The sequence below is a fragment of the Pristis pectinata genome, chromosome 8 (assembly GCF_009764475.1).
Source record: "Pristis pectinata isolate sPriPec2 chromosome 8, sPriPec2.1.pri, whole genome shotgun sequence".
Classification (NCBI taxonomy): Eukaryota; Metazoa; Chordata; class Chondrichthyes; order Rhinopristiformes; family Pristidae; genus Pristis; species Pristis pectinata.
The window spans coordinates 80,121,728-80,146,769 of NC_067412.1; the positions used below are offsets into that span (position 1 = coordinate 80,121,728).

Sequence of the window (25,042 nt, forward strand, 5' to 3'; positions counted from 1 at the left end):
TGTGTGTTTTTTTTGGGGGGGAGGGTGGTGGGGTGGTGTGGGGAAGTAATAGTTAAGGGGAGGGTCTGAGCCAAAACATGGTTGAAAAGAGATTTTTAACAAGCTATTTAACAAACATGAGAATATTTAGAGAGATACTTGCCCAGACCATCCATGCTGTGCGGAGTTAGTCCCAATACCAGTAGAATACAAGGCACATACAGGCACGCACAGGAGGTTTTCCATAAAATCAAGTGAGACAAGTCCATGAAGACATTTTGAATGAGGGTCAAGAATCTTAAACTAAATTTGTGAAAGCACGGGAAGTCAGTAGAGCCTTTCAAGGATGTGATATGTGTGCAATATCATTCCACATTGTTATCAAAGACAGTTCCGTTCCTAGAAATAGCTGATTCTACTTCGGATCAAGCTGAGCTATTCAAGAAAATATATGCTGGCCAGCCACACTCTCCTACAGAAATACACTTTGTATTTGTACATCACATTCATATGTTTTATTAAAATCCTTGTGCATTTTAGTCAAAACTTTTCTTCAGTCAAAGAACTGTGAAGCAGCCAGATCTGCATGCTGTAGTTTAACTGAAGCACCAGGAATCTTTTATAAAGATACCCCAGTGCTTTCTAATTACAGGCTACTTCAGATCGTTTTATTTTTATTCAGTGGGTGTCTGTTCCACTTCTTATTCGTGCTATGTTGTACCCTTGGAGTTTCCAGGAACTCATTTTGCTTCTCACCCTAAAGAGACATCAACTGTCAGTTATAGGCAACTGCATTTACTTAAACCTTTAAAGAAAAGCCCACTATTCAAGTATTCATGCCTTTCAATCTCCATGCCCGTTTCAAGTTCCCTGATGTACCAAACAATATGTCCCAATGAAATGCAATTTTATGCAGAGGATGATTTGTTTTGTCACCCAATGTCCTTAAGAAGAAATAAAGTGTGAGTTTCTGTAGTGAAAGTAGACATGTGCTCTCTAAGAGGTTTTCAGTTCTTTTAAGTTGGTGCTTTGAATTATAAGAGCTTCATGCAATTGTGTAAGTGTAGCTTGCAGCAATTAGTGACGCAACTGAAGACCTGGAAATCAATTATTCAAAAAGAGTCTGCTTCATGTCCTGCACATTTTATACTTGAATAGAATTAGTATCACAAAAAGATTTAAAATATTATAGTACTTGAGCAACAAACATTGACTTTGGAAGCTGAATTTTTTTTAAAATTAAAAATACATGAAAAATTATCAGCTTTGCAATTTGTTACGAGTTATTCAACATAACCATTTAAATGTGGCACATTTCAAATGTCCATTTTAATAGAACATCATAAGTGGCCTGTTCATTTCATCTCCATTTGAATTACAGCTGTCATTGGTGCTGTCAGCTAATGTATACATATGAAGTGCAATTCTTATTTTCAAGTATTGATAAATCTTCAGAGGTATTTTAACCATGTATGGATTGCAATGAATTGGGTTCCGCTGCATTAGCTTTGAAAAGGGGAGAAACTGAATCTCACTCTGTCACCTTTGAATGCATTTGTCTGCAGAGTGATCACATGCTGGATTCAACTATGTTCCATGCACAATTAGTCAGGCTAACACACTGAGCTTAAGTGAGTTGGGGGTGGGGGGGATGTGGGTAAGTGTTAGTTGTGGATAAATACACTATTATAAATGGAGTATTATTATAAATAATACACTATTAGTAATAATAGTTATTATTTAATAACTCTGGGTCAACAGAGCATCCTTTGGTCAACATCAAGATGTTGACCATCAACATCCTCAATTGATGGTCAACAGAGCATCCTTTCAAAGTCTGCTACTGACTTGAACCTTGGGGATATAGTGAACAGTGGGGAGCTCAGTAACAAGACTTTCAGAATATTAGTGAAAGGGGAAGACCAGTGGCACATGAATTTCATCAGAAAGTAGAGTGAATGGTTGTATTTCAACTGGAAAGATTGAGGAGTATCAATATGAACTAAACTATGTAATTTTATTGAAGACACTTTTTTTTGTAGTGCCCACATACTTTGGGTTCTTGAAATCCCTGAATTAAGTTCCAATATAATTCTTAAATACCTTGAATGAATGCAGCAATCCTCACAACTCTTTCTGCTCTCCTTCATGCCTCCAGAGTCAAACACTGGGAGTGTTCCTTGAAATGCTGTTAAACAGTGTGTGAAATGTGAAGGAAATTGTTTTGACACTTGGTGTACTCCAAACTGAACAAATTATGAAATGTTGGTTGAAAACCGAATAAATGAAGCTGTGGTTATCCTCTGTAGTATTAAATGGATGTGAATGTTGAAACATGAGAAAAGTTGATGAGCATCAATACCAACAGCAAAGATGAATGAGAGGAACAATGGGAATATCCAGGATACAAAATTTTAAGAGCAATTGCAGGAAGATGGCTTGAACAAGAAATAATGCATTCACAAAAGGTCCAACAAAGATACTGAAGAATGTAGAACAATGAAGAGGAAAACCAAAGAAACATTCAATAGACAATATTGAGAGTAACATTAAACAATGTGAGGGGTGGAAATGACTGAAGCAGCATGTCTGGCAGCAATGGAATGAATTCATTCAGTCCATTTTTCACTGCTTGGTTGACAGACCACAATTTAGTATAGCGTTTTTGTATTGGAATCATCTGCCTCCTAATCTCTTTTGAAAAATGACAGTATTTAATACATTCATGTTATACCATTTATTTTTGTTCTTTTGGCATATCCTGGCACTTCACACAAGACCATAGTGCAATCATCTGTCATACAGTAAAGATGATAAACATTCCAACACCATTGATGTATTTAGTGGGCAAAGAGTTTAGAAAGAGAACTGATTGGAACATAGTTACAACACTTTGAGAATGTTAGCAGTGATGGTGTTACTGTAACATGGTACAGTCTGGTGATTGAGGGGTAGCTCAAACAATATGTGACTGGAATGAAAATCCACAACATGCAATAACCTTTTGAAAACCTGTGGAAAAAGAATGTTGATTTGATATTGAGGTTGAAGCATTCAATATAAAGTACATTCAAGGTTAATAGTGGGAGCACCGATGCTTGTTAGCTATGCAAGTTGCTTAATTAGGAATATTATTTTTTATTAAACGTGATGTCTGATTGGCTTTTTCCAGCTTTCGTTTTCATTGGAAGTGTCACGACTGTCAGTCAAGGGTTTGAATATCAACACATTGAATAAGCAGTGCTATTGGGATATATATCAAGAAAATGTTTTGTGTATGTGTTCAGGAATACATTTTGGTGATACACGGGCACAACAGCATTGTTAATCCACAACAATTTTTCAAAGTGAACGTTACTTTCAGGGAGAAAGCAGGAGTAGGAATAAATGAATATGAGCATCAAGACAGAGTGGCTGCTTGGGTTGGACACCTGCTCTTCAAAAATAGAGGGAGCAAAGAAATAAAACATGGAAATTTTTGGCAATATTCCAGATAAAAGAGATTCACACAGACAATAATTCTGCTGAAAGGTACAGGTGAAGTTAGAAGAACTGACACAACAAATGGGGGAAATAAAAGCAATTGGGAGAAATGAGAATTGTTATGCCAAAGCATTTGCAACAGTGAAAGTAGACTGGAAGTTAGAAAGGCAAATGGTAGAAATGGATTTTAAGATTAACATTATAACATAAACATAGAATGGTATAACACAGGAATGGGCCTTTCAGCCCATGATGTTGTGTTGAATTAGTTAAGCTAATAATGCCTAATTAAATTAATCCCTTCTGCTTGCAAATGGTCCCAATCCATCTGTTCTCTGTGTATCTGTGTCTACCTAAGAATTTCTTAAATGTATAGAAGTGTATATGTTTGTATTTTAATAGCAATGAGTACAACACTTTCCCTTGTACATCAGAAGCATTGAGTATAAAAGTTGAGAAGTCATGTTGCATCTGTATAAAACCTTGGTTAAGGCCATATTTGGTGTATTGTGTGCAGTTCTGGTCAGGAAGGATGCAGAGGTTTTAGAGAGGGTGCAGAAGAGGTTCACCAGGATGTTTCCTGGATAAGAGCTTCAAGGAGAGATTGGACAGACTTGGATTGTTTTCTCTGAAGTGTTGGAGGCTGAAGGGTGACCTGATAGAAGTGTATAGAATTATGAGAGAGCTAGGTGGGGTAGATAGTTGGTCTTTTTCCTGAGATGGAAGTGTGGAATACCAGAGGGCATACCTTTAAAGTGAAACAGGGGAAGCTTAAAGGAGAATTACAAGGCAAGGTTTTTACACAGAGATTGTTGGGTGTCTGGAACTCACTGCCACGGGAAGCAGATACAACAGCAAAGTTTAAGAGGCTTTTAGATAGGCACATGAACAGACAGGATATAGACCATGTACAGTCAGATGTTCAGTTTTAAACTGGCATCATGTTTGGCATAGACATTGTGGACTAAAAGGCCTGTACAGTTTCCTACATTTAAGGACCCTGCCCCAATTTTTGTTCTGTGCCAAACTGGCTTATTTCAACCGGCATTACTATTGACTTAAGCCTTTCGTGACAAAGAGCAAAATCAGTGAAATTCCTGCTTCTGGTTGTTATCCAATTACTTCAGCTGGGAGGTTGAGTTAATATCAGTAAGATCAGGACAAAGTTTATTCAGATGATACCCGTTCTGAATAGCAAGCAGGCATTGATTTGGTTCGCATGAGTGACAACTGAGTAACATTTGATTACCTTTGGGTGTTCAGCATATTATTTTCCAGGATTCTCCATGTGGGAAATGAGCAATGTATTATTCTGTTGGAGGTTGGATAATTCTTGAGTAATTGAATTCAGTTCTTGTGGTGTTGGCTGAAAAGAGTTTGAAGACCGACAATAGTTGTCACCATTCAGGTTTTTAATGTTGGGGGGGAAAAAGTCCCAAGGTGCTGCTGGAAAAATTAAGGTGAAAAATGGAAGCTGTAACACAGGAAAAGAAATAAACACAAAGGGAATTTGTCCAAATACCAAAAAATATACGTGTAAGCATATTTAACACTTGTGGGATTAAAAAGATGGGTAGTGCTGATATGAAATTGGCAATGGTTCAGAAAACAGTGAAGAGCAAAGCACAGTTGATTTTTCAGGCTGGAAGGTGGTACACAAGTGATGATTACTAATAGCACCATGGCTCTATTTGATATATGAATGGCCTGGATTTGATGCATATGGCATAACTCAAAAGGTTTTAGGCAAACTTCTCCAAAACGTATGAAGTAGTGAAGAAGTATTAGAGTTTTTGGGAAGACAGTGACTGGTGAAATGGTAAAACAAATAACATGTAGACTTTTGATGAAATCATTATCCAATTTATTGGATGAATAACAAGTAGTACTATGAAGTAAATGCCACAAATTTAAAGAGGGTGCAAAGAGTGGGGAGGAGATGCCAAGAGATTCTGCAGATGCTGTAATCTGAAGCAACACAAAATGCAGAAGGAACTCAGCAGGTCAGGCAGCATCTATTGGAGAGAAGTAAACAGTTGACGTTTCCGGTTGACCTTTTATTTCCTTCTTGTTACGGACTCAGTGAATGTTCCTTTGTGTGTGTGTGTGTCTGGTGTGCTTACGTCAACAGAAGATAACAGAGGTAATGACGTTGTTGAAGAAGTCAGTCGAAGGTAGAGAGAGAGAAGGGAGAGAGACACCAGCCTGCTAGTTTCTCTGTCGATGGATGAGAAACAATAACTGTGTCTGCCATTGAAATCCATGTATGGAAATTGGAAGTAATCCGGTGGAGTTCACTTTGTTGCTGACCTGTAGAAGGAAACAGGTATTTGTATGTGGATGACCATGATTCGGATGCTTTTCAGGGTGAGGAATTCACTACCGAGTCAACACTGAGGTGTTGTTTCGTTTCCATCGTGGAACACTTGGGCTTCGTAATTACTCTCTCTATGTTTCTCTACATCTACATCTTATCTTCAGAGACAATGGTGGTTGTTGAAGAAGCCTTTGCTCACGTTTTACCTTATGGCTTGCGGAACTGAACTTTAAGAACCATTCCTGGACTTGGAGTTTGGGACTTTGCCACACACACACACACACGAAGAGTTTAAGTTTTGGGGTTAATGTTCAAGGTTTAACATTTTTGAATTCTAACATACTAACATTTTCACTTTTATTTTTTGTATTATCATAAGTAGCGATTAATAAAATAGTTTTTAACACTGAATCATGACTCAGTGTGTTTCTTTTTTAGCTGGTTCGTGACATTCCATAAATGCTGCCTGAATTGCTGAGTTCCTCCAGCATCTTGTATGAGGAGATGGGTGCATGCAAATCTATAAACGTTCCAGAACAAGTTGCAAAGGTTGTTAAAAATGAGAATGGAACCTTTCACTGTATCAATAGAAACCTGGAGTGCAGAATTAGGAAAGTTAAACAATAAAGCTGAGTATTTCCGGCGTTTTCTTTTTTCATTTCAGATTTCTAGTATGAACAGTTTTTCTTTGATTTTTCACCCACAGATGAGAAGGTAGCCAGTATATAATCACTATTTGGAAAAGGAGGATGAAAGAAATTAGTGAGGAAAATTGCCTCACTCGTAGGGGAAATGCTCAAACCTATTACAAAGGAAGTGGTAAAAGGGCATTTACAAAATTGTAGGACAAGATAGAGTCTGCAAGGACTTGTGAAAGAAATCACATTTGACAAATCTATTAGTGGTTGGGGTAGCAACTGGTAGAAGGGATAAGATGGAACCTGTGGAGGTGAAGTATTTTGACTTTTGGAAAGCCTTTAATTGCTATTGAGCAAAAAGGGTTCCACGACTGATCCCTCTGCCCCACAGCTTTCCGGCCTCTAAATTATTAATTTATTCCTACTTTCTAGTTTGTCCACTTTCTCAATCCATGCAAGTGCACTAAATCCAATCCCATGTGCTCTAATTTTGTTTAATAAACTCTTGAGTGGCACTTATGAAAAGCCTTTCAGCAAGAGTATCTAAAACACATTTACAAGCCAAAGCTTTTCCCAGGCAGCCAGCAGAGCTGTCTTCTAAGATGTAGTTTGGAACATTGATTCAATGGTGTTGACCCCATTTGTGTCCATTTACAACTGTACAATGCATTGAACAAATGTTTCTTTATCTTCTTGAAAGCCTTAATTTCCATTTGCCATCATCTGGAAATGTGTGTAAGATATTGCAATCATTTGGCTGGGCAAAAAATTTAAAAAATTCTGTAAGGATCTAAAAAGTGTAAATATATATTTGCAACCCGTTTTAAGTTGCATATACAACTAAATCAGCTAATTAATAACTTGTTCTCTGCCTAGTTCAGTTGCTAGGGTGTAGTATGTTTATGCTAGTGGTGCAGATAAATATCTGTTCTGACCCACTTTTAGCCTCTACTGTCAGTTACTAATATTTGTAAGAGGATGGCAAACTTTATGAATAATTAAAGCCAAAGAATGTCTAAAAAATAATTCAAGTTTCATTAATGGGTTAATTTAACTCAGTTAATATTGCACTATGCAGTTTAGTGATGTGCACAGTGAAAACCACTAGAGAAGGAGAATATTGCAAGATGATATTTATCTCCCATTTCCCCCCCCCACCCCACAATTAAATCATCTAACTAATATTGAATGTAGCCCATCTGGTGCAATGTGTTCACCAGCAGAAAAGGCAAAACCTGAAAATGTAATTGTTTAAAAGTTACATAGTGTTAAATGAAAGATTTTTCATTTGATTATAGTCAACAATTCCAATCATCAGAGATGCTGCAGAGCTTTCTTCTTAGCATCATAATCTAATTTTGTTTCTATTTTTCTCACACCAGTGTTATTTCCTCCCACCCAATGCAACTTGCTCTGGACTACTGTGCCATAAGATCCAGAAACCATTCCTTATCTTGTCCAAGCAAACATCTGTAATATGGTGAATAGAGAAGCAAAGGTTTGAGACTGACATCTTGACCAGTCCCAAACCTTCTATGTTCACCACATCATAGATAATTTAAATTGTGATCTGAAACAAGACTCCTGGCCTCTCTTTTAACTCCATTACTTGTCATGGTTCAGGGGCAGTGAGGTGAATTACAATGCCAACTGCTGTGCATTAGAGTAGAGCTTGTAGTTTAACGTCTTTGTTCTGTGCAACAAATTGTCTTTTGGAGAGATGACTCTTGAAGGCTGCATAATTCCAATTTAGGACTATGTTCAGGCAAACAAAAAAAAATCTTCACCTCTGGCATGAATGTATTTGATGCCATAGTCACTAACACCATCTGGAACTACCAATGTAGAGATGTGTGGCACAATTTGAACCAGATGTGGACATGCATACTTGATCAGCCAATAAAATCTCCCTCAAAAATGAACATTAATCCCTTATTCCAGACACTAATCCTCTTTGGGCCAGATCACATCTTTTTTTAAAATTTTTTATTAAACCATTTATCTAATATCATTAGCCAATTCCATATACATTAAACTATTTTTGTGTGTTCCATCAGAATGTAAAAATCTTAATTGACCAATTTCTAACCTTTTGTACAATCATTATTGAATGGATTGCAAGAACAAAGTTTCTGTTGTCCATAATTGTATTTTATTCCATTATTGTTAAATGGTTATTGAAACTAAAATGAAATAAATTAAAAAGAGGTGAGGCTTCATGAAGAGTTGATAAGAAAAGTGTAAACGTGTAAATCAATGATATTATCAGTTAGAGAATCACATAATACAATGGAAGAAATTACAATTTATTGACCAGCTCTAACAAACCACGGGTGGTATGAGCATTACTTTGAAATACTGTGACTTGGCAAATGCAGCAGCAATTTTACAAATGGTACAATCTCGTATCGGGAAAATGAGACAATTGATCAATTTACAACAAATTAGTAAAGATGTAAATTTAGGAATGTGATTATAGGAAAATCTGTACTCAGTGAAATGATAAATAAGCATGCACAAAAGATAATGAAGGAAAATTAGGTTATTTAAGATGCTATTTGATGCTGCAGTGGGAATTAATACATGGAATGAAGAGTTTAAAGCGTGCAGATGACTATTTTTATTGCTGACCTCTATTTTATGTGCAACTACAAGCAGCACATGGGGGAGAACAGGGGCGACCACATCAGCATTTAGCACAAGCCAGCTTGTCATTTTTAATGTCATGATCCTGTTCCCCAGCCTTTGTTCTACTGATTGAGACCTGTAACAATTTTTTGTTCCCAGTGCTATTCCTCTGTCTGGTCCTGTGCCAGCTCCAAAGCTGTAGGAAACAGAAAGCACTGGAACATCTTTCTACGACAATAGGAGAAGAAAAGGGAAAATAAAACGAAAAGTAAAAGGGATTAGTGAACCATGAGTGGAAAAAGAAGCAAAACATTGGTAGAGGGAAGAGATAAAGAAAAACAAAAAAAAGCAAGAGGAAGGAGGGGGGAATGTGGTGGAGGTCTGGAACTCATTATGTGAAAAGATAGATGAGGCAAAAACTCTCATCACATGTGAGTGGTACCTGAATGAGGAGGACTTGAAGAGCCAGAGCCAACAAGGCTACTGATCAAGAATGGGGAAGTGGGACTGAGCTAAATAATTGGCTGTCCTTGCTGAAATTCCAATGCCTAGCCTTCCGTTTCCAAGGACAGACTGGAGAACTCATTGCCCACTGGCCCAATCAAGCTTGTGCTATACCAGGATGGAGATGGGAAGACATTGGAACCCAGGTGGGATTGGGAGAGGGAAGAATCGGCATTTGGTGCTTGACAGTCAATACGGGCTGGGAGAGAATTGGCAGAGGAGAGGACCAACAATGTGCTTGATGATCAGAAGTGTTGGTTTATTATTGTCACTTGTCCTGTATACCGATCATACAGGTCAATCATTACACAGTGCAGTCACATTGAGTTAGTACAGAGTGCATTGAGGTAGTACAGGTAAAAACAATAACGGCACAGTAAAGTATCACAGCTACAGAGTGCAGTGCAATAAGGTGCAAGGTCACAACAAGGTTGATTGTGAGGTCAGTGTCCATCTCATCATATAAGGGAACTGTTCATCATATAAGTGAACATCAGGAAAGGAAAATCTGGAGTGGAAGCCTGGCAGCTGGCAAAGGAATCTACAATGAAAATTGGTGGACGATTGGATTTGCATGGTGGTTGGTCTGGGAGGTGGAACTGGGTGGAATCTCAAAATCAGTTTGGGGGTTCTGAACTGGGAGGGTGGAACACAAAGGTCGGGGGTTGTTGGAGGATACTTTGCTGCATCAATGGGCCCAATCCCCACCTCGCTTTACTGCAGAGCGGATTTGGCCCAAGAAGGTAAGGAAATCGCCTTGCTGGCTTCCCAGTCTGGTGCCGAGCTGGTAAGACCATGTTATATGGGGCAACGTGCCATTATGTTGTGCATCCCTGAAATCCCATCAGGATTTCAAGGATGTACTTGGTAGAATTCCCCAGATGGTGCAATGCAGCCCAGAAGTGATTGTAGTAATGATTTATTCTGAGCATTGACCATCACAGCATAATGCAATTTAATCCCTGGACCGGGTTTTTGGTTGGTCAACTTCCGTTCATGCATTTAGTTAACTTGATTAATGTTCAACAGACTGTAACAGATGGTATTTTGTTAAAGGAGCCTGCAAGTGGACCATTGTAGGAATTATTTTACTTAAGCTGAAATTAATAAAAATTATAAATCAGAATGGGAATAGAGGATACATGTGGGTGGGGTTCTACAGTTGGTACCACCATATAATTGTATTGCTTGAACACCATATTTCAACTCATTCTACTCCACTCTAGAAAGCTGTTAAGACACCTACTAAGTGTTGAGCTAAACCCTGTTTTTATATTTGTACATTTTATTCATATGATTAAATGGCTTTCAGAACATTTTACTGCCATTCTTTCATATCATGGGATGTTGAAATCTTTCTTCTTTTAAATGCTGTGTTGCAAAGACTTCCCTTTTGGGAAATTGGTCATGAATGATGCTGTCTGGGAACAGGTTGAACAAATCGTTTGGGTGTGCCTGCCTTGTTAAACTGCTGCAAGCACAGCTTTATCCCAGGGCACAGCTATGGATATCCAAGGTTGTGAATGTATAAACGACCACATTATCTGACTTGCTACACAGCTCCTGGAGACGTAGTCAGCATGTGGATCTGGAGGAGTTTCATACTTTCCAGTCAATGGAAGAAAATAAAACATTTCAAGTTCTACAGTATTTTAAGAACTCCAGATAGACGACAATGCTTCACAGGCAATGTGGTACTCCTGAAGTACAATGTAAAAAATGTAACAGCCATCTTGTGCACAGCAATCATGTGATCTTCCGGAGGAGGGCAGATGTAGCCTCTGTTTACCATCTCAGCAAAATTACGATGGTGGAGAACTCAAGTACTCCACTGGAAAAATCAGCCAAGGTTGCAGCCTCGTTTACCTGAAAATTCCTGTTAAATTATGGGAGAGTAACGGGCCATGGGGGGGGAAAAATGTCTGTGGCTCCAGTTGATTGGGTGGTATTAGATAAGTTGAGGGTGGATAGTTGTGATTAATAGATGTGCAATGAGCAGTTAGGAGTTAGGAATGCATAAAGTGAAATAAACAGTCGACATTTTGGGTTGAGACCCTTCATCAGGACTGGAAAAGAAGGGGGCAGAAGCTGGAAGAAGAAGATCAGGGGAGGGGGAGGAAGCTGAGAGGTGATAGATAAAAGAGGCAAAGGGTTGAAGAAAGAATCCAGTAGGAGAGGGCAGTAGACCATGGAATAAAAGGAAGGAGGTAGGGAGTAGATCGGCAGGGCATGAGGGTGGGGGAAGGGTTGGACAGGTCATGAGGGTGGGGAAAAGGAAGGGGGCCACAGGAGGACAAAGGCGAGAGGAAGAAAAAATATTTGGGACCCATGTGAGTGCCGTGGCTACACCTACACTGGTGGGCCTGCTGTGCTTGCCTTTTCGTTGGCTACATGAAACAGTCCATATTCCAAGCTTACACTGGTAATGGTCCCCAACTCTTTCTCCACTACATTGACAACTGCATTGCAGCTGCCTCCTGAGCCCATGCTGAGTTCATCGATTTCATCAACTTTGCCTCTAACTTCCACCCTGCCGTCAAACTTACATGGTCCATCTCCAACACCTCTTTCCCTTTTCTGGATCTCTCCGTCTCCGTCTCCGTCTCCATCTCCAGAGACCGATTAACCCCACAGTTACCTTGACGACACCTCCTCACCCAGTCACTTGCAAGGACGCCATCCGCTTCTCCCTGTTCCCCTGCCGCATCTGTTCCCATGAAGAAGCTTTCCACTCCAGGACATCTGAGATGTCCTTTTTTCAATAATGGGTTTCCCTTCCACCATAAATGCTGCCCTCACCCCATCTCTTTGCCCCATCACCCCCCCGACATAACAGGGACGGGTTTGCCCTTTTCCTCACCCACCACCGCACGAGCCTCCGCATCTAACACATGATTCTCCACAACTCCCATCACCTCCACAACGGGATCCCACCACCAGGCACATCTTCCCTGCCCCTTTTCCATAGGGATCGCTCTCTCCATGACTCCCTTGACCACTTGTCCCTCCCAGCACTTATCCCTGCAACTGTACAAAGTGCTACACCTGTTCCTAAACCACCTCCCTCACCACCATTCAGGACCCCAGACAGTCCTTCCAGGCAGCACCTGTGAATCTGAGGGTGTAATTGATTGCATCTGGTGCAGCGTCGCCAACATCAGTAAGACCCGACTCAGATTGAACGACCGCTTCGTTGAGCACCTTCGTTCTGTCCAGCACAAAAGCGAGGATTCCTGGTGGCCATTGACTTAAGTTCCACATACCACTCCCATACTGACATGTCTATCCATGGTTTCCTCTACTGCCACATTGAGGCCAGATGAAGGTTGGAGGAACAACACCTCATATTTTGCCTTTGTCGTCTCCAATCTGATGACCTCAACATCGATTTCTCTAACTTCTGTCAACCCCTTGCTTCTTCTTCCCCCCCCCCCCACCACTTCCTTTTTTGTCTTCCTGTGGCCCCCTTCCTCCACCCTCATGAACTGCCCATCCCTTCCCCTGCACTCATGACCTGCCTATCTCTTCCCCACCTCATTCCATGGTCCACTGTCCTCTCCTACTGGATTCCTTCAGCCCCTTGTCTCTTCTACCTATCACCTCTCAGCTTACTTCTCCCTCCTGCCTTCCCCCTCTCACCTGGACTCACCCATCACCTGCCTGCATATGTTCCTCCCCCTTCCCTGACCACCTTGTTCCAGCTTCTGCCCTCTTCCTTCCCAGTCCTGATGAAGGGTCTTGACCTGAAACATTGACTGTTTATTTCTCTCTATAGATGCTGCCGAGTTCCTCCAGCATTTTGTGTGTGTTGCTCCAGATTCCAGCATCTTCAGAACCTCATGTCTCTGTGGAGCAGTTAGGAGTCTTGGGTGTTTGGAGGTCTGGGTTATTTTGGGCAGCAGATTCATTTGTGGTGGTGTTGGGCAAAAGTTGTGATCTTGGGGTGGGGTGATGGCATTTGCCACCATGGGGGTGGGGGGTTGGTACGTGGTACCTAAAGGAGAGCAGGATAAGTAAGCTATCTAAAAGCAGACATATGAGTTGGTTTCCCAATGCCAGACTGGAAACTGCACAGGAAAGCCCTGTTTAAATCCTGCCAAAGGAGACTCCACTGGTGCATTGGAAACCTGTTCCGGCATGGATTGTTGACTGACTACATAAGCCAGTCATAGACATGGAAAGTTTTAGAGGCTTCCAAATGTATTTTCCTAATTGCTGGACACCACTGTTCATGAGAATGCATTACATTTCAAAGAGGAGCTTGGAACAAAAATCAAGCTTTTTGTGAACCATAAGGTAACCCTTTATTCTGTTAGCATTTCATTTTTCATTAAATTTTGATCACAAAGCACAAAACATGTGGCACATAGGATCTAATTTCTAAGTGGATGTTTAAACAGCAGAGTGGTGCTTGAATCATCACTCTGAAGCGTCAAGAGGCAAGAACACTTTCATTAAGACGAGACAGACACATGATTTTGCAGGGCAAGTAAAATCAAGGCTATAAAACATTTGCCACTATTGATGTGGAAAGCAGAGAGTACTTCTGATGAAAATGTGGAAATCGGGAAGTTTCCGTTTAAGTTACTGAACTGTTATAACCTCATTTCATCACCTGACTTGCCATTCAAATATATATGTGAAATGTTGAAGTTCTTGCCTCACAGTTATGAGCCAAATTCCTCAGATAAGATTAGACTATTGCATCACAAGGACCCCTTTGCTGACTTGTTAAGTCTTGGTTACAAGTAACAGCTTCAAGGGTGAAAATTAAATTTGCAATGATGAAGTCTCATTCCTTCAATTTGGAATTGTTGCAAGAGATTTAAATAAAGGCAAATGGGGGAGAAAAGTCAATATTTCTTCCTTTCCCAATCCTTTGGAACCCAAACTACTACTATATTTTCTGTAACTGATTTGACATTGAATTCAATATTCCAACCAACTTTCTAGTTCTCCTGAAAAAGAAGTATTGGTTTATTATTGTCACTTGTACCGAGGTACAGTGAAAAGCTTGTCTTACAAACCGATCGTACAGGTCAATTCATTACACAGTGCAGTTACATTGAGTTAGTACAAAGTGCATTGATGTAGTACAGGTAAAAACAATAACAGTACAGAGTAAAATGTCACAGCTACAGAGAAAGTGCAGTGCAATAAGGTGCAAGGTCACAACAAGGTAGATTGTGAGGTCATACATCAGAACTGACATCATACCATATATGCTTGACATGACAATCACATTGAGGCACACAGGTGACTCTTCAGGAAGAGTCCAATTGAGTTTCTGGACTGGCACAAATCTAGTTTGGTTATCTTAGTGAAACATACAGAATTCTTGTGGGGTTTGACCAGGTAAATGTTGAAAATCCTTTTTCTCTGGAAAGGATGTACAGAGCCAGAGGGGACAGGTTCAGAATGAGGGAGCATCTATTAAATACAGATGAAGAGGAATTTCTTCTGAGGATCATGAATCTTTGGGATTCTTTGCTCCATAGTACTGTGAAAGTTGAGTCATTGAATATATTTAAAACTGATTTGGGAGTCGAGGATTAAGGCAGGAGAATGGAGCTGAGGCCCAGATAAGATCAACTATGATCTTGACAGAAGGCTCTAGGGGCTATACTACTCTGCTCCTATTTCAACATTCTCATGAAATGTCCTGGAAATACTCAGATAAATTACTTCTAGTTACAAAACACTGAAATAAAACAAAAATGCAATTGAATTTTGATGCATCAGGAGAAAATAGTGGGAAAGATTAAAGAATGAGGGTAAGGAAGCATTAGTTTATTCTGCAAACAGTGCATTTTTAAACATTTATTAGAAATTTAGTATGAAAATAGTACGATTTCTCAGTTCGCTTTCATTATTAGTTCTAAGCAGATGGTTATTTCAAATGCAAGAGATTAGCTCAATGTATTTCCAGGTGACTTAGTAACTGATAATTAAATGCTGTAACATTTAATGGCTTGCAACATAAATCTTTTGTATACCAGCATCGTTATATTTTAAATTGTCAAAAGGATGGAACATGCATCCCTCATTCCCTGTGATGCATTAATACCCAACATTGTTGTAATATTGCCATAGTCAAGGTAAAGCTATTTAAACACATGATAAATTGTCTTAATACAGTTAAGTTGAACTTGTGTATATTTGTATCTGTTTTGAAACAACTAGAATTTTGTTGCATGAGGTTTGTGAAAGCAATATATCTGTGTTTAAAGAGTCTAATTTCAATTGTTTCCTATTTGTGGATAAGTTTAGCACTTTTTAGCAATTTATATCAAATTGTATAGTAAAAGGATGAATTTTTTCTGTGGTCTCCAGCACTAAAAACTTGTGGTTGTGCTCTCCTAATATTCAGTTACAATTTCTTCAATAGAGCCATTCCAGTGGAGGTGAGCATGTCTGATGCCATTACACAAATTTAGTGCCAGGAACTGAAGACTTCTCTTATGCACCACCCCCTTCCCCCCCCCCCCCCCATTCCTACCCACCTAAATTTACAATAGTTGCTCATAAGGAATTAAAAATCATTTGCAGCATTCTTTTGAACTAAAATGTTCAAAACAATTAGCATTGACTTTTGTGACTTTAAGTGTTTATGGTCATTCTGATATATTTCTCCATTTTATACATGACCAAATATTATTTGAACAAAGAAGACATTCAAACGTGTAAGAAGTTTAGGGTCTCTTTGATATTGTTTTTATAGAGGCTAGATAAATTTTGAAATTGGGATAAGTGAGATGTTATTTTTATAATTTGCAAGAAACAACAATTGTTGTCTCTGGGTTACTTTCAACTGAAAATTAAATGGGTCTCATTGGTCGTATTCCTGCCAATTTTTCAACATACTGAGGAAATGACTAAATGAAATTTCTTTTTGCAAAGATCAAATATTGTGTTATTGTCTCTCCAAGCCATCAATCTACCTAGTTTTCTGCTATTAATCAGTGAATTGATACTTACATAATAAATTATCTTTAAACCATAGGTTTATAAATTGAGGTTTGTAAACCACATGGGATCCAAACTGAAATCCTTGGATCTCCCACCTGTTATTAATTTGGTAGTGACACTGTCAACACAATAAATAGGAGAAATTTGTCCTCCTGATACATGGCTAACTGGGCATATAGTTGTGCTTTGGAATCAAACTTTAGAATTAGTAAACAATGAAGTCAATAGAACCAAATGACGAAGTGTAAGACTTTTATTTCTCCATCTTTTGGCATTACAAAATATCCAAAGACACGTAACAGGATCATTACCATGCAATGATTGTCTCAAGGTTATCTAAGGAGAGATTAGACAAAATTGGCTGAAGATGTGGCTTTTAAGAGCATCTTTAAAGGAACAAGTAGAGATGGCAAGCTTTAGAATGGGAATTTCAAAACTACCTACAGAGAAGAAAAAATCAAAAGTATCATCTCTTACAATGATCAGGCTCCTCTGTAAAGTAGGGGATGTTTCTACTTTATAACATGTTTGGGAGACTGCATTAAAAGTTGCTGATTATCACATTTATTCCACTACTGAATGAGTTCATGCAGGTCAGAAGCAGCATAGTCATAGATGAATTACACAGGTCTCCTTAACAAAAGGAAAAAGAGACATGGCATCAGGTAGCTTTGTGTATGTTACCTTTTCATTTCACTTCTGAGTTTTAAGGTTTTTCTGTACATTTCTGCAGGCATTAGAAGCTTCCAGTTTCTTCTCTGAAATGGTTGTTTTTGTACATGGGCTTACATTTTGATAGTGCTAATTGGTCTGCACCTCATCCTACATTTCTGTCCTTGGCTCAGGGTCTCAAATCAATGCTGACACCCTTTCACCACCCAGCTGAGATCAGCTACTTCAACATTGTTCAGGGATCAGTATGGGATCATCCTTACTGGACAGATCAATGGCATGTGGTGAATCATAAATTCACTGACTACTCTAAATGTACTATGTGTCTGTGTTCCAAATTTGTTTTAAATTTAAAACAAGTTTTCAGTTTAGCTTAGTTAGACTTGGCTCTTAGTCATGGCATGTTATTCAACACTGAGTTCTTTACATGTGGAGAACAGGCTATTTGTAAATCCCTATCATGATGGCCAGAGCTGACAGTAAGTGTATGCCTGAGTATGGCATTGTTTGAGCTGTGCAGCAAAACAGCATTTTGTGTGCCGTGCTTATGCCACAGAAAGCTCAGGGACAGTAACTTGGTTGAGTTGCCATGGTTACAACTCCGCACTCACTGTAGGTGAGTGCAAGCACAGACCTGTTTTGAATTCTTACACAACACCCCCCCCCCCCCCCCCCAAACACACCATAGTTGCTCACAGGCAGCTTGTAATAGTCAAGTTTCTGTCACACGTAGCAAATAAATTCTGCAATCTTCCAGGGAATAACCTATAAAACCTTTTTTTTTGCAGGCCTTTATGCTATCTGCTTTTAAATCTCTGAAATAACCAATGCCAATGAAATGCTGATAGCTTTTTGTCTTTTATTAACAGGGTTTATTATTTCACGAATTAGCTGCTTTCCCACTGAATCTCCATCCTCCCACATCAGCGTGTATATTCCAACCAAAAACAAAGGGACAAACAGGTAAAGAAAGACATTTAACAGAACAATGATGGCTAGTATTTTATTTCAAACTTTGTTCTTTACAATATATACTAATAATATAATGCTGTAATCCTCGTGTAAGGATGGACGTCAATTGTATCCCAGTTGCAATTGAATGCACTCCAGTCATCTAACTGATCATCCTGTGCTTAATTTTTGTAAGCAGCTATTTTAGTTGTGGTTTATAGGTCTGTAACTAAATCCTTGTTGGCAGTCTCTGGAGTAATAAAATTTGGCTTAATTCTTGCTTGATCTGCAATTAAGTCGGCATTCAGAATGCCTTTGTACGATGGAGCAAAGCTTATTTGTGTTGCAATTTTTGAAAAGATGTGAATCCTTTAATTTTCTTCCCACTCATCATCCTTCCATAATTCCCTGGCTCTTTGCCAGCTGTGAAGAATATGCCAAGCATGTAATCTGATTGATGCTTGGCATCCATTGATGCTACTTTGAGACAGTCAATAGAAGGTATCCAGCAGTGCCTTGTGCAATGTTTTCCCCCTCCTTCTAAGTCTTTCTCCCCAACTGTAGTGTGCTAAAGTATGGAAAATGAGCAGCAGGGAGCTATCAAAGCTGCAACTCCCACAGCCTTGGCATTTTGCCCCACTGACCAAATGTACTGTGCCACCTTTCCACTTGAATGGTGTTATACTGCAGCTGGTGATTTTACAGCAGTATGTCTTCAAATTCAAGGTGGTATCACATGTGAATGTGTTATTAGTCTGCTAACTTCAGCTCCTTTGAGACTTTTTGAAACTGTCACAGAAAGTGTACCTGTTATCAAGATGAGATGTTGTTAGGCACTGAGTTCATTTGCCAGAAATCCTGGTGGAAGCTGGAACTGCATTACTCTACCAGAGTTGGACTCCAGAAGAGGTTTCCAGGTGTTTTGCTTCTCCAGGTCAATTGTGACATGGTTTAACACTGGATTTGTACCTCCTTCTCTTGCTTTGCTGTGACAACAAAAGTATAATTAAGTACAAATTATGAAGAGTCGTGATTTAAATACCACAGGCTGAAATTTGGAGATAAGACTGCAGATGCTAGAATCTGGAGCCAAAAGCAAATTGCTGGAGGAACTTAGCAGGTCAGGCAGCATCTGTGGAGGGAAATGGGGAGTCAATGTTTTAGGTCAAGGGCTTTCATCTGGACTGAAGGTAGAGGAGAGAGAGCCATTATAAAGAGGTAAGGGGAAGGGGTGGTGCAAGATCTGGCAAGCAATGGGTGTATCCAAGTGAAGGGGGTGGTAATAAGCAGATTGAAGAGTGAAAGAGGTGATGATGGCTGGGAGGTGATAGGTGGAGGCAACAAAGGGCTGCAGATGATGGAATCTGATAAGAAAGAAAGGTGGAGCATGGATCCAAATGAGGGAGGGGGAGGGAACTCAATGGGAGGAGAGTGTGGGTGATGGGCAGATGAAGTGGGTTGAGGAGGGGAAAGAAAAGGTGATTGTAGCTGTAAGTTGGAGGCTGAAATTCCTCTAAGGAGTGAGGGGTAGTCAGTGGGATTGTTTGGTTGGTCAAAGTTTTATTACTCAGGCCTCAGAAGCCTTAGTATCCAATGTTGCCACAGGTTCAGCAGTTAATTAGTCTGTCATAGGATGGTTTGGAGAGAAATCCATCCATCGTTGTTTTGGAGTGGTGGGCAGGTGGTAAGGGACAGCTGAGATACAGTCAGGGTGACCTGATGTACTTGGGCCTTAAGGTGATATTTTGTTTGGGGATCTTGAATTAGTAATTAATCATTTATAAAGGGAAGACTGGGACTTGCAGAGCACCTCCAATGACATCAGGAAGTCCTAAAAGGTCCCAACTAAATCCTTTCAAAATATGGTCATGCTCTCAGAATGGAAATTATAGCATCAAATCTACACGTGCAGCGGTAGACTGGGGTGGGGATGAGATATCATCCAGGAATTTGTTGGAGCGATGTTTACGGGAGGATTGATGTAGGCTAAAATTAATCAGAACATGCCTGCTCTCAAGCTTGTATTTAATTTTTCCTTGAAGTTTTGGATTGACTAATATCATTAAAGATATCTCATGTGAATCTCCTTGTAAAGGTGAATCTTGTGTCGATAGCTTTGTGGTCAAAGAACATATAGCAGTTGTCAATTGGGAAGGGAGTTTTCTTTATTCACCATTCACAGAACGAGTTAAAGTGACCTTTCTATCCTGTTATTCACAATTTCAACTGAGTAATAAATAGCCGAGATCTGCTCAACTCAGTGAAATCATGATCCGACTGGAGCACAACCAAGCACAGAGCTCAATGTTTTGACATTGTTGGACTTGAAGGTTGATTGCATGTTTGTTAGTGGTTAGTAAGATTTGGGGAATTGCATATCTTGTTCAAAAGAGTTCTTTAGAAACACATTCCTCAATTTTTTCAATATTTTCAGGGGATTGAAAATAGATTTGAGAACAAAATTCTAGTTTTACAGATCAATAGACAAATCTTACAGCTATTCAATAAACTAAGATGTATAACAGGACAAAATTGGTGCAATGATTATGGGCAGGAAGTGAACCTGTGATGCTGGATCCTAGAAAGCAACTGGGCATTTTTTCAATTTGTAATAAAAAAAAACTAGCAACTTCCAAAGCTGTTGTTTGAGATGGTTTTGGCTGGTTAAATTAAAGAACTTGGGAAATGGCTTTTATTGTTGGTTCTTGAGAGAATCTCTCTTCCTAGTCGTAAAAGAGTTAACTACACTCGTCAGATTTCAATCGCAATTGCCTAGAAATTCATCTGTTTGGAAGTGTTAAGCTTGTTACTTAGTTCCTTCAACACTGGCTCTGCCCCTAAAATGAATTTCAGAGGTAGAAAACAAGAGGCAGACATGAGTTACACAACTGTACTGACTAGAATGAATTACCAATCTAATAGATCCTATTCAACAAAGGAATTGTTCACATAATTTTGAATACAAGCAACGAGGAAAATATACTATTTGGAATTGCCCAAAACTTGCTGCACAATTTTTAGCTGAATTTTTTTCATTTCTAAACTATGAAAATAAATCCTTGAATTGTATTGAAAGTAAGTTGCATTTTTTTTCCTCTCTGGATCAGGAAAGTTTGTTTAGATTCCATATCAAGTGGCTGAGCTCGTAATCCAGGTTTAGCATGCCTGTGCAGTTCTTGAAAAGAGCTATCTCACTGCCAAAGGTTTTTTTGACTGAGGGAAGTCTACTATTGCCCATCCTGGTAATTCATAAATAAATTTCCAATGGCACAGTTTGAAGGAGAGCAGATTCATCTTCTACTGGCTTGCATTTCTTCCTCGTGCAATACCATGAAAAGACAAATGAATTGGTCATTCTAGCTATTGCTGTTAATAGGATGTTTTGTGAAATATGCTGGTTCACATAACAGCTAATTGCATTTCAGAACAACACATTGCATGTGAAGAACTTGGGGACATTTGAAAGTGATTAAAGTTGAACAGCAAATAACAGACATGTGGTAATTTTTTTGGAAGATTTGTGTTTGATAAGCCAATGCTTGCAAACTAAACGTGACCTGATGTGATCAAGATGCTTAAACTGAACTGTTATTCACTTTCAAAAGTAAAGAAGCAGTTTTTCATTAAAAGAAAACTGGGAATCTGGAACACTCTGCCCATAAAATCTGTGGTTGCTGGAACAACTGGAGCTGAAGAACAAGGTCACTATTTTTTATATTGGACACTAGATTTGAGGTAATCCAGGCAGAAATGTTGAGGTGGCGATCAACCTTAATTAAGTGAGAGGTGACAAATGGCCTCATTATTTGAAGAGATGAATAGCCTCAGACTTGTTCCACAATGATTCATGCACTGTAAGGCTATTGTAATTTAATACTTTTGTGAACTGCTTCCTTGATGGAATCTGAAGCGCAGACCTGTGCTTCCTGGTACTGAACTCTTTCCATCAGCAACTGGTGAGGCACAGCTATATATGCCTAACCACCACCATTGTGTTACCATGGCAATAAGCCCTTTTGACTACACAAGATGCAACTTATTTCTTGTCTATTGTATATTTTATTATAAGGGAAACCAAATAATCACCGAACAGAATAAGCCAGTGAAAAGATAAGCTGAAAGGACACTACCAGTAGTTCTGGTATAACCAATCGCACTGCTTAATTATGTATAAAAATATTCATAAATTTGCAATGGGAATGGAAATGACTAATGAATTTCAATTTAGCTAAGGACGAGGTGGTGCATTTTGAAATCAGTGGAACTGAATTTGCTGGGGTGAGTACAACCAGTGGCTGGGAGGTTAGTGATAATGACCAAAGATATTTTTCCCCCCCAGCTGTTAGTACTGGAGAAGTTGCAAAAGAATTTACGACAATGATACTGATACAGTCAAGAATAATTTTCAGGCCAAAATAGCAATACAGTTCAGTTGGAACCAATGGACTGTTTTTGCATATTGTGTGGTAATTCCCTAAACACACGTTAAATTCTTTCTTCTCTTCAGTGTCGCAATCCACCCCCATTCAACTCTACTACACAGCAACAAACACAGGCACCACCAGACATGCAGATGTAGATGCACTCCCAGGTACCTCTCATTTTGTCCCGATCTGCCACTTGCATGGTTTCCAGCCTTGTGGAATTCCACTTCTGTTTCATCCAGCTCATTTTCAGCCCAAACACCTGCTCAAACCTGTATGCAAACCATTGTGTGTGAAGTGCTGGTAAGTCACCACCTGAGCATGACCAAAGTTGCAATTATTCTTGTGAATCTTGGTGGAGCTCCAGTCACCAGTTCAACTTGGTGGTGGTGGGGGGGGGGGGGCAGGGGGCAGGGTCTTTTTCTGTTGCCAGAAGAAACTAAGCACTCTGATTTGAGAACTGAGGAGGGCTGTGAAAAGCACCACACATTGGGAAAGAGAAACTGGGAAGGAAGACATTAATTGAAAGAAAGCCAGGGATGTAATGAAACATAAGCATAGCCATTGTCCTTCCAAAGAACTCAGTAACATGATCAGGAGAGATGAACAAAGTTTCTTCAAACCCCTTTTTCTTATTCTTCAGCAAACCTTATGAATAACCATGATTGGCAGTAATTATTAAATTAATAGCTTCACTTATAATATTCTTTATTTTCCTTAAGGTCATGGTAACTAAGTTCTAATGGATGGTAATTTAAAAAGTTCTTGGATCAGAACAATAATTATGTGTGAAATAACATCACTATGTGATCACTAATGTTTAATGAACCACAATTATGATCAGCTGATAGTAAAATGTGAGTTACTCAAGGTCGGTTTCTCTCTGGAAAAATGCAGTGTCTGGATAATCAATTTTCAAGGTGATTTTTTTTCATAGTTTGTATTTTCCATGGTGCTGCAATATTACCCAGCACAATGAAGCACAAGGACAACGACTGGCCATTTTCCACTTTATTCATCTTCAATTTGTATCCGACCTGGCAGCTCCCATTTGGAAATTGATGTGAAGTAGTTTCAGTTGAAGAGGAAGGGTGTTTATGGCAGGGGGAGGGGAGAGAGAGAGGTTTGCAAGAAGGGGTGGCAGAGGGAGGCAAACTGGTTTCTTCAAAAATGTTCAAACTTAATAAAACAACAACTTACAAGGGAATAGTCGATGATAATTCAACTTGGAACAATAGATCATGTCTGGAGACATCGAATCATTGTATAGCACAGAAACAGGTCCTTTGACCCACCATTGTCAATACCAACCTTTTGCCCATCTAGCCTAACCTCATTTGCCACACCAGGTCTGCCTATTTAAGTCCTGTCTTAGAGTCTTTCCATGATACATAGTGATTGTATTTGACTCCACCAGGTCCTCTGGCAGCAACTTCCAGGTGTCAACCACTGTCCTATTTAAAATTCCCTCCTTTCACCTTGAACCTATGCCCTCTTGATTTTGATACCTATACCACGGGTGGGGGGGGGGGGGAGATTCTGATTATCTTCCCTATCTATGCCTCCTATAATTTTACATACTTCAGCCTCCTTGGCTCTAGGGAAAACAAACTCAACTAATCTAATCTCTTCACATGACTAACGTACTCTAATCCAGGCAACACACTAGTGAATTTCATTTGCACTGTCTAGTGTAACCACATCCTGCACACACACAAGTCAAGGTGGTGAAGGTGGCATGCAGTACACTCGCCTCCATACATCAGGACACTGTGGTTAGCAGAACTGCACACTCTGATTATGATCTAACCAGTGTTTTGTAAAGTTGCAACATAATGTGCCCACTCTTATATTCTACATCCTGATGTATCGAGGCGAATGTATCACATGCCACCTTCACCACCTTGTCTACCTGTGTTTCCACTTTCTGGGTCTATGGACTTGAACCCCAAAATTCCTCTTTGTCAACATTCCTTAATGTTTTGCTGTTCACTATATGTGTCCTACATCTATCTGAATTCCCAAAATGCATCACCATGCACTTGCCGACTCTCCATCTGATCGACATCCTGCTGTATCCTGAGCCAACTTTCCTCACTATTCACAACCCCACAGATTTTCATGTTATCCACAGACTCGCTAATCATACCATCAATACTCACATTTAAGTCCTTTAATATATTATCACAAACAACAAGGATTCCAGCCCCGATCCCTGCTGTAAATCACTGGTTACAGATTTCCAAACAGAAAAGCATCCTTCCATCACTAACCTCTGTCCCCTATCAGCAAGCTAATCTTGGATCCCACATGTTTTAACCATCTGGACCAGCCTACCATGTGAGTTCTTGCTAACATCTACATAGATAATGTTTACTGTCCTGCCTTCATCAATCTTAGTTGCCTCTTCAAAAAAAAATTCAAATTTGTAAGAGAGAGTTTTTCCCACTGCCGCTGCCCCCCCCCCAATCTATGCT

The 25,042-nt window shown here is 39.5% G+C and overlaps 1 protein-coding gene across 6 annotated transcripts in view; it reads left to right on the top strand.

Moving 5' to 3' along the window:
• The window catches only part of tenm1 (teneurin transmembrane protein 1), a 1,611,625-nt gene that overhangs the window by 513,704 nt on the left and 1,072,879 nt on the right, over window positions 1-25,042 (top strand). For all 6 annotated transcript variants that reach the window (XM_052021038.1, XM_052021037.1, XM_052021042.1 and 3 more), the window contains one exon: window positions 18,060-18,153. The gene's annotated coding sequence lies outside the window, so the exon portion shown is untranslated. The remainder of the gene's footprint in view (window positions 1-18,059; window positions 18,154-25,042) is intronic.